Here is a 9,410-nt window from a genome sequence, read left to right as displayed (position 1 = left end):
GAAAGCATAGTGTTTGATGATGGAAACAAGAAAGTGGAATCTGATATATATTTTAGGACCAATCTAATCTGTATTCAGCATTTAGCAAATTCTTAAGATGTGAGAAAAACTCTTATTAATACAAAGACAAAATGAGTTCTTAGACTCAATGAATTTATAGGCTTCATGGGAAGACACAAATATAAAACATACAAGAACATTAATAAATAGGAGAATTAAAGAAAATTGATTTCAAATAGATTTGGCTAATGAACTACACCTTAAATCAATTTAGAAATTTTAAGAGGCAGTTTTAAGTAGGGAATATAATCTATGGAAGGGTAACTTAGAAGGAAGGATATGGAAGGGAAGCAGGGAAGGGTATGAAAGCTGTACAGCAATGTAAAGCCAGAAGACGTAATACTAATTTGAAGGAATAGAAAATAGTTTCTACTGCATAGAACATGAGAGTGAATTAATGGGTCTTGACTTGCAAATGAATTGGATTTAATTGAGACAGGACTATTCAAAGTCATTGGCCTCATCTTTGCCTATGGAGTCATGTGGTTTCGGTGCAAAGACAGAAATGACCAGAGATACAGTTGGAGACTTAAATCTTTTTAAACAAAAATATTTCCAAGGTGTCAATTTGTAAGAGGCAAAAAAAACCCCAAAAAAGTAAATTTAAGGGATATTTAAATTAAATTTATATTTAAGTGATTAAATTAAATTAAAATGATTGACTAGATATGAAGTGTGGCAAAAATGTGGCCTCTTTTACCCTTACAAAAAATCAATATGAGAAGGGAAGACTCTGACTTTCTGGCTAGAACAGAAATAATTACCATTTGCACTCATTCTGAGCCAATAAAACCAAAACAATGATCAAGTGAGGTTGGAATTGGAGCCCATGATTGACCAATTTGTGCGAGCCACAGTGAGTTGGATTTAAGGCTTGGTCAAGTAACCCTATTTGAATCTGTATGGCTTTATCAAAGCCTGGTTTAATAGGATCTTATTTCAATAAATTTATATTCCTTCGAACACATGTAAGTAAGTGTAAGATTCTCCATTTGAAGAAAGGAAAGATGAAAGGAAGAAGAAAGAAGGAAAGAAAGAAAGAAAGACAGAAAGAAAAAAGAAAGAAAGAAAGAAAAAGAAAGAGAGAGAGAGAGAGAGACAGAGAGAGAGAGAGAGAGAGAGAGAGAGAGAGAGAGAGAGAGAGAGAGAGAGAGAGAGAGAGAGAGAGAGAAAGGGAGGAGGGAGGGAAACAGGAGACCCCGGTTAGAAAGGAACTTGATCCTACCTTCTTCAAAATGCCTTTTTCTCTCTAAAACATTGTCCAAACAGCTGTGAAAACAAATCTAGTAATATCACTTTCATGTTCCAGAATCCTGCCAACGATTTTAGTTGAAAAAAGATCAAAGTCTCTCACTGTATCCAGGGCTATCTCCTAACATTCTGATCTATGCCTTTTCACTGGACTCAGATGATTCTGCTGGAGAGAATGAAACTGGTGACTTTGCGAAGTTCTGCCACACTTAAATTCAATTTACTTTCAAGCCAAGACATAACCTTCTGGTTGTCATTGTTCCTCCTCAAGAATATAGGGTAAAAAACAATCTCTGAGTAATAGCAGCTGCCCAACTGGGGAGACAAAAAGCCAGTTCCAGTTTAATTCACCCCAATGAGTGAGGAAAAAGAAAACAAGAATATCAAAATTTCTTGTCCTTGGAGATTTTTATTGAATCATGATTGCCATGACATCATGTCATTTTGATTAACCCTCAATTAAATATCAATTAGGCAGTGTCAATGAAAAAAGTTTTAGTATTTTAGAGAAGCTAGATGGCACCCTAATCCACAGATCATGAGGCCTGCAGTCAGGAAGACCCATCTTGTTGAGTTCAAATCTAGCCTCAGACACGCGCTGTGTGACCCTGAGCAACTTACTTATTTACCTCAGTTTCCCTTTGTAATAATCTGGAGAAGGAAATGTCAAACTACTCCAATATTTTTTTTTCAAGAAAACCCTAAAGGGGTGATGAAGAGTTAGAAATGACTAAAACAACTGAACATCACTTTGCATTTTGCTGTAATGACCTGTGTTTGATAACAACAAAAAGCCTGCTTTGGCTGGGACTTGAGAAAGTATTGGCTGATAGCAATGTTAGAAAAGTAGACTGGTGATAATTCCTGGAGAGACTTGAATACCAGGTTAAGAAGTTTGGACATTTTCTTTCTTTTTTGTAGCATGTTTATTTATTTAATTTTTTCTCCATATTCCCATGTATATTTTTAAGTTACAAATGCCCTTCCACCCTCCCTTCCCACCCCCCCCCTTCTCTCAGAGGCGAACAGTCAGGTTAGCATTGTATATACATCCTTTTGATAAACATGTTTACAGATTATCCACTTTGGGTAGCAGAAATTAGTATAAAAGTAAAGAGATACACAAGAAATATTTTTATAAAGTTTTCATCAGATTCTGATGGGGGTTTTTTGGTTTGTTTTGTTTTTCTTCCTCTGGATGGGGATAGCATTGTCCATGGCTGATCTAATATGGTTGTCCTAGTTTTCTGACTTTGCTCTGCTGGGAGGAGTGACTTCCATAAAGGTTGAATGTCTCACAATGCTGTTGTTAATGTGTACATTGTTCTCTTGGTTCTGTTCCCTTTTCTCAGCATCAAATCCTGTAACTCATTCCTTGCTTCTCTAGAATCCAACCTTTATGGTTTTTTATAGAACACTAATATTTCATAGTATTCATGTACCATAACTTGTTCAGTCATTCCTCAATAGATGAGCATAGTTTGGACCATTTCCCCTTAGATTTCTGAGCATGGGAGTGACATGATCCAGGTAATTCTTTAGGATGATTAATCTGACAGCATTTATATGACAACATTAGAAAATTGAGAGATTGAAAGCAGGTTGACTTTGCTTTGGGGGCATTTATTAATGATTCCTTTTTTAGACATTAAGTAAAGAATAAAATAAAATATGCATTTTTATGAATTTTATTTTTCCTGCACACATCATAGAATTTGGCCACTTATAATATGATGTTCAAGTTTAAATTACTTATTTCAAAACCTCCTGAAAGAAGTGAATGGGATCCCCATCTTTGTCTCTTGTGTGTGTGTGTGTGTGTGTGTAGACACCTGGGATAATGAAAGAATGTAACTATTGGATTAGGAATCACAAAAGCTAATTTCTATTCTTGGATGGCTTAAATATATTGAATTGTCCCACATTTTAGCAACATTAGACTATACCTCTCCTGAAATTCTCTCCCATAGGGTACTTGTTATTGTAAATTGGCTTTCTAGAAATATGCTACCTCAAGTTCTAGAAATAACCCTCTTGGTCTATACTAAAACTCACTGCAAGCTTCCCATTTACAATCAGCCCTTTATCTCTAAGCAGACATACAGTTAACATTTCCTCAAAACATCTCCAACCCTGACCCCCCCCCCCCCACATCAAATTGTTCTACAAATAACTATGCAACGGTAACAATGATGGGCTCAAATGTAAATATGAAGAATACATGGAAAATATACTTGGGACAAAGGCAATTTACAAGTCTTGTATAAACTTGTTTTCTGTTGTTTTCACGTGGATTAAAGAATATTCTTTTGGAATAACAATGTTGGGTACATTGATCAGTTGGTTGTCAAAGGTTTTCTTCTTTCCACAATTCAGCCTCCAATTGCCAGAGCTAGGTCCTTGAAGATGTTTCCCAGCACAGGTAAATATCTCTCTTTTTTCTGTCTGAAATGTGTATTTGTCTTCTCTGTTGCATATAATGTCACCTAACTGTTCAAGTAGCTTACTTTCAAAGTAATTTGTTCAAGGGTACATGAAAGCACAATTATACAATTTTCTAAGAAACATTATACTCTAGGAAGAGTGAGAGCATCAGGTGATAAGGGATATGAGAAAGGATAGGTATGGTTTGGTCTGTCAGTAATAGCATTTGTAAAATGACTTAAGTTTTGTAAAGCAATTCATCCATGTTGTTTCTTTTCTTTTTTTAATTTATTTTTTATTCTAATTTTGTACAAATGTTTTTTTACATTAATAAAATATTCTTGTTTACAAGTAAACAAAATACCCCTCCTCCCCCCATGAATATAGATAGACTTGCTTGGGCGAAAAAAAGTAAAGGGGAGAGAAAAAATTAAAATAAAAAAATAATAGTAATAATTGTAGGTATGGCCAGGTGGCACAAAGGATGAGCCACCAGCCCTGGAGCCATAAGCACCTGAGTCCATATCCAGCCTTGTAAACCCAACAATCACCCAGCCATGTGACATGCAAACCACCTGATCCCCACTACCCTGCAAAAACCCCCCAAAAAAAGAAAGGGAAAAAAAGACCCAAAATAAAATGAAATAGTAATAATAGTAGGGGTGGCTGGGTGGCAGACAGAGCATTGACCCTTGAGCCAGGAGCACCTGGGTCCAAATCTGGCCGCAGACACTCAAAGATCACCCTGCTATGTGGCCCCAGGCAGGCCATCCTGCCCCACTTGCCATGCACCCTCCCCCAAATAATAATAACAAAAAATGTGCTTGAGTCTTTGTTCCAACACCAACAACTCTGTCATGGGTGGATCTCATTCTTTACAATAAGTCCATCACAAAAGTTATTTCCATATTTTTCCAACGTTGCCATTGCTGCTCGCAACTTCCTCCTTTCTTATTTCGCCACTACCATGTACTCTATTTTCTCTCTCCTTTCACTCTGACTCTGCTGTAGGGTCACTGAGTGGTGCAGCAGAAAGATCTCTGGTCCTGGGGCCAAGAGGCCCTGAGCCCCCATACCACCCCTTAGGCCCAGAATCCACCTGGCCCTGTGGTCCTGGGCAGGTCTTCCAATCCCAGCCCCTTGCAAGAAGTAAGAAAGAAAATGTGTTATATCTGGACACTCTCCCCCCATGTTCCATCCTCTCCTCCTTTATTCACATCCCCCCCTTCCCCCTGCTCCCTGCTCCTTCTTACTCGAGATATGTCTATACCCCATTGAGTATATATGCTGTTTCCTCTCCTAGCCATCTGTGATGAGAGCAAAGATTCCCTCATTCCCCTTTGACTCCCCCTTTCTATATCATGGCAATAGCTCATTGTAATAAAGAAAAATCTTACGTAAAATATCTTGGACTATTCTCCCCTCCTTTTTCTTTTTCCCATTCCATTTCCCTTTTTTTCCTATTGACTGCATTTTTACACCATATTTTATCTTCGAATTCAGCTTTCTCCTGTGCTTCAACTATAAAAGCTCTCTCTACTTGCTCTATTAACTGAGAAGGTTCATATGAGTATTATCAGTGTCATTTTTCTATGCAGGAATACATGCAGTTTATCCTCATTAAGTCCCTCATATTCCCCCCCTCTCCTCCAATCTCCATGCTTCACCTGAGTCCTGTATCTGAAGATCAAACCTTCTGTTCAGCTCTGGCCATTCCAAAAGGAACATTTGAAATTCCCCTGGTTCATTGAAAGTCCATCTTTTTCCCTGGAAGAGGACATTCAGCCTTGCTGGGTAGTTCATTCTTGGCTGCATTTTAAGATCTTTTGCCTTCTGGTATATTGTATTCCAAGCCCTACAAGCTTCCAATGTAGCTGCTGCTAAGTCCTGTGTGATACTGACTGCAGCTCCACGATATTTGAACCGTGTCCTTCTGGCTGCTTGTAATATTTTCTCTTTGACTTGGGAGTTCTGGAACTTGGCTATAATATTACTAGGGGTTGGGCTTTTGGGATCTCTTTCTCTGGGGGATTGGTGGATTCTCTCCATTTCTATTTTGCCCTCTGCTTCTAGAATATCAGGGCAATTTTCCTGTAGTAATTCTTTGAAAATGATGTCAAGGCTCTTTTCCTGATCATGATTTTCAGGTATTCCAATAATTTTCAAATTATCTTTCCTAAGTCTGTTTTACATATCAGTTGTTTTTCAATGAGATATTTCACATTTTCTTCTAATTTTTCATTTTTTTGGTTTTGAAGTATTGATTCCTGATTTCTGGTAAATTCATCAATCTCCCTGAATTCTATTCTTTGTCTGAAGGATTTGTTCTCCTCAGAGAGTTTTCTCATCTCTTTTTTCATCTGGCCAATTTTGCTTTTTAAAGCATTCTTCTCCTCAATAACTTTTTGAACTGTTTTATCCATTTGACCTAAGCTGGTTTTTAGCATGTTATTTTCTTCAGCATTTTTTGGATTTCCTTGACTAAGCTACTGACTTCATTTTCATGTTTTTCCTGCATCTCTCTCCTTTCTTTTCCCAGTTTTTCTTCCAACTCCATCATTTGATTTTCAAAGTCTTTTTTGAGCTATGTCATAGCCTGAGCCTAATTTTTGTTTTTCTTGGAATCTTTAGATGCAGGAGCTTGTGCTTCCTCATCTTCAGACTGAGTATTTTAATCCTTCTTGGGCTCATTTGCAAAATATTTTTCAATAGTCTTCCTTTTGTTTCTTTGCTTGCTCATTTTCCCAGCCTGTGCCTGGTTTGGGGTGCTTCCTGAGCTTCTGGGACACTCCCACAAGGGTCTCAGTGTGTGAAGCTCTGTTCTCCCTCCTGGTCTGTGAATGACCATAAGCACCTCCCTCTGCCACGGGACTGAGGTGGGGGGGGGGGCCCTGCTGTTCTATGGCGGGGCCTAGACTGTGATCAGTGATCAGTATCTGAATGTGGTCTGAGCCCCAGAGTCCTCTTCCAGGGGGCAGTGGACAGAGCTCTGCAGTCTCTCTCTCTCTCTCTCTTCACTCCCCTCCCTCAGGTCAATGGGCTCATGCCCTGGGGGCTCCTGCTTACTGGCTCCGCCTGCTTCTGTTTCCTGGATGTGCCTGGGAAAGACCAAGCTGCTGGCTGTGTGCCTTGAGGACTTGGCTCCATGTGCTCGCTTTGGCAGAGGTCCCCCGCTGTTCCCCCACTTTGTGCCCGGTGCTCCTCAGGGTGCAGCTTAGGAGACTCCCCCGCTGCTGTGAGCTGAGACTCCCAGCATCCTGGGGCTGCCTCCGGGATGCTGAAGTTCTTTGGCTCTGGTGCGCCCCCCCTCTGGTAGGCTGACTCTCCGACCCTGGGGAGCAGAGCCTTTCTGCTCTTTTCCAGGTTACCTTGAGTAGGAGAACTGCCTCACTGGGTCTCTTTGTAGGTTGTGTCTCTGGAAATTTTAGTTAGAGTCCTTAGCTGATGAATTTTATCAGAGAGCTCCTAAGACTAGATCCCTTCTTGTCACCATCTTGGCTCTGCCCCCCCAATGTATGTTGTTTCTTTTCAATTCCACAACAATCTTTGAAGGTAGGTGTTATTTTTATTCTTATTTATAGATGAAGAAATTGAGGATAAAATAAATTAAGTAAATTCTTCAGGATCACATACCAACCAAACCAAGTAATATAAGAATTTTAAGTCTAACCTTCCATCCATTGTGCCCCACTAACTGCCTCAGACAGCCATTAAAACTGCTGTCTAAAAATACAGGTGCTATTAGATGGTAGAACTGGGATTTATACCAGATCTTCCAATTCCCAGTTCAGTGTTTTTTCTATTACACCCCTGCTGCCATTTATGAGGCAGGGAGAAAAAGTGAGAAGGAAAAGAGTTGAAATTATCTTATTGGAATGATAAAGAGACATCTTAACATAAACCTCAGAACAGACAATATAGATTTAAAACAGATTAAATTAGAGGAGAAAAATTTGCCTTACAAAAGAATTTCTTTTTCAAATAGGAACTTTCATTGCAGTAACACAGCATGGATAAGAGCATCTGATATAGAATTAATACTTAACTCAAATCTTGACTCTGCCCCTTGCTACTTATGTGGTTTCCCTTAGATATTTGAATTCTTGAGACCATAACAACCTCCTCTGTAGAACTGAATTAGATTCCATTCTATTCAATAATCATTACTTTAGAAGCTACTATATTTCAGGTATTCAGGGAAACAGTCAGCCTGCCCCAATGGTGTGTTTTGTTTTTTTCAAAGACCAATGACATCAGGAGTGATGTCTTGACTTGAAAGTGAAATAGATTTAAGTGTTCAAAGCAATCAGTCTCAATTTCTCTTCTAGAATCATGGAAATCCAACAAAAAGAAAAAGATCAAAATAACTGGCAATGACCTAGAATTCAGTGATGACCTTGGTATTTTTCCATGACTGACTGAAATTAAGCACTCCACAAGCACTGAAGCCATCTTCATGACCATTTGCATAACTTATTTTAATGCCCTCATTCTTCTGGGGAAAGTCTTTACAAGATGGTCATTTTGAAACTCATCTATGAGCTTGTTAGTTTTCTTCAATCTAGTTTAACCCATCTGTCAAGATGGTTTACTGGAGTGTGGCCACTGTATATTCTACAGCTTCCTTAAGGTGGACACAAAGGTGCATGGCCAGCCTGAAAAGGACTTGGCAAGCCCTCATACCAAAGGTGCTACGAGCTAAAATTCTACTGAAAAAAAATAAAACTAAATCCAAATAAATATATGTAAGACATATAAAAAGATAAGAATATTTGAGAGAGGTAGGCATTCATAACTTGGGGCATCAGGGAAAACATCTGGTTGCAAGAGTAAACTGCAAGAGTAAATCATGAAGGGTGAGGGGTTCCAAAAGGCAAGCAAGAATAGTAGAGAGGATATAAAAGGTCCTTCCCCTTCTAATAATCTTAAGATTCTATCTCATGAAGGCTTTACTGAATTAATTAATTAAGCTATCCATTTAGCAGCAAAGGACACCTACTTTGATTTCTAATGTGCATGTGAAGAATCCCAAATGTTTGAAACTGATTTTTCTTTCTAACCTCCCAAATTTTAAAAATAGTTACAGCTCACCAACCAGACATTTTTTTCCTCCCTCCTGAACCCAGGTTAGGCCTGGAATCCAAAATAAAATGATGTGTAAGTTTGCTTCTGTTCAAAATGTGAATCTATCTATAAGAGGTTTTTAAATTTCAGGAGCTGAATGCTACTGAATCTTTCCAGGTGGGTTTGTTGTTTATTTTAAAAAAAAAAATGTTTCTGCGCTGATTTTGCCTGATGTCATTGCTGGTGTTTATGTATTCAGCTGCACAATACAGGTGATAACATCAGCAGACTTGAGGTGAGACAGATTCCTCAGTGTCAATATCTAGGAATCTATTACCTAGCAATTAGGGATGCCGGAGCTGAGCATAAGGAAGCATTCCTAGGGAAAGAGTCCCTCATGGTAGCTATTGAGGTTATGTCTACATGTGAACATAGATAAATCATCATGTCCTCAAGCTATTCAAAGAAATAGCCAGGCAGTCCATTTCAACATTTTCGTTGAATTTTTAAAAATGAATCTGACTACAATAGTGGTCAAATTGCTTTTATGTGAAGAGTCAGAGGGCCTGGTTTATAATCCCAACTTTGTCACTTATTAGCTATGTGATTCT

Source organism: Macrotis lagotis, chromosome 1 (genome assembly GCF_037893015.1).
Source record: "Macrotis lagotis isolate mMagLag1 chromosome 1, bilby.v1.9.chrom.fasta, whole genome shotgun sequence".
NCBI classification, from domain to species: Eukaryota; Metazoa; Chordata; class Mammalia; order Peramelemorphia; family Peramelidae; genus Macrotis; species Macrotis lagotis.
The sequence above is the reverse complement of the archived record's forward strand: the minus strand, read 5'-3'. Positions refer to the sequence as shown.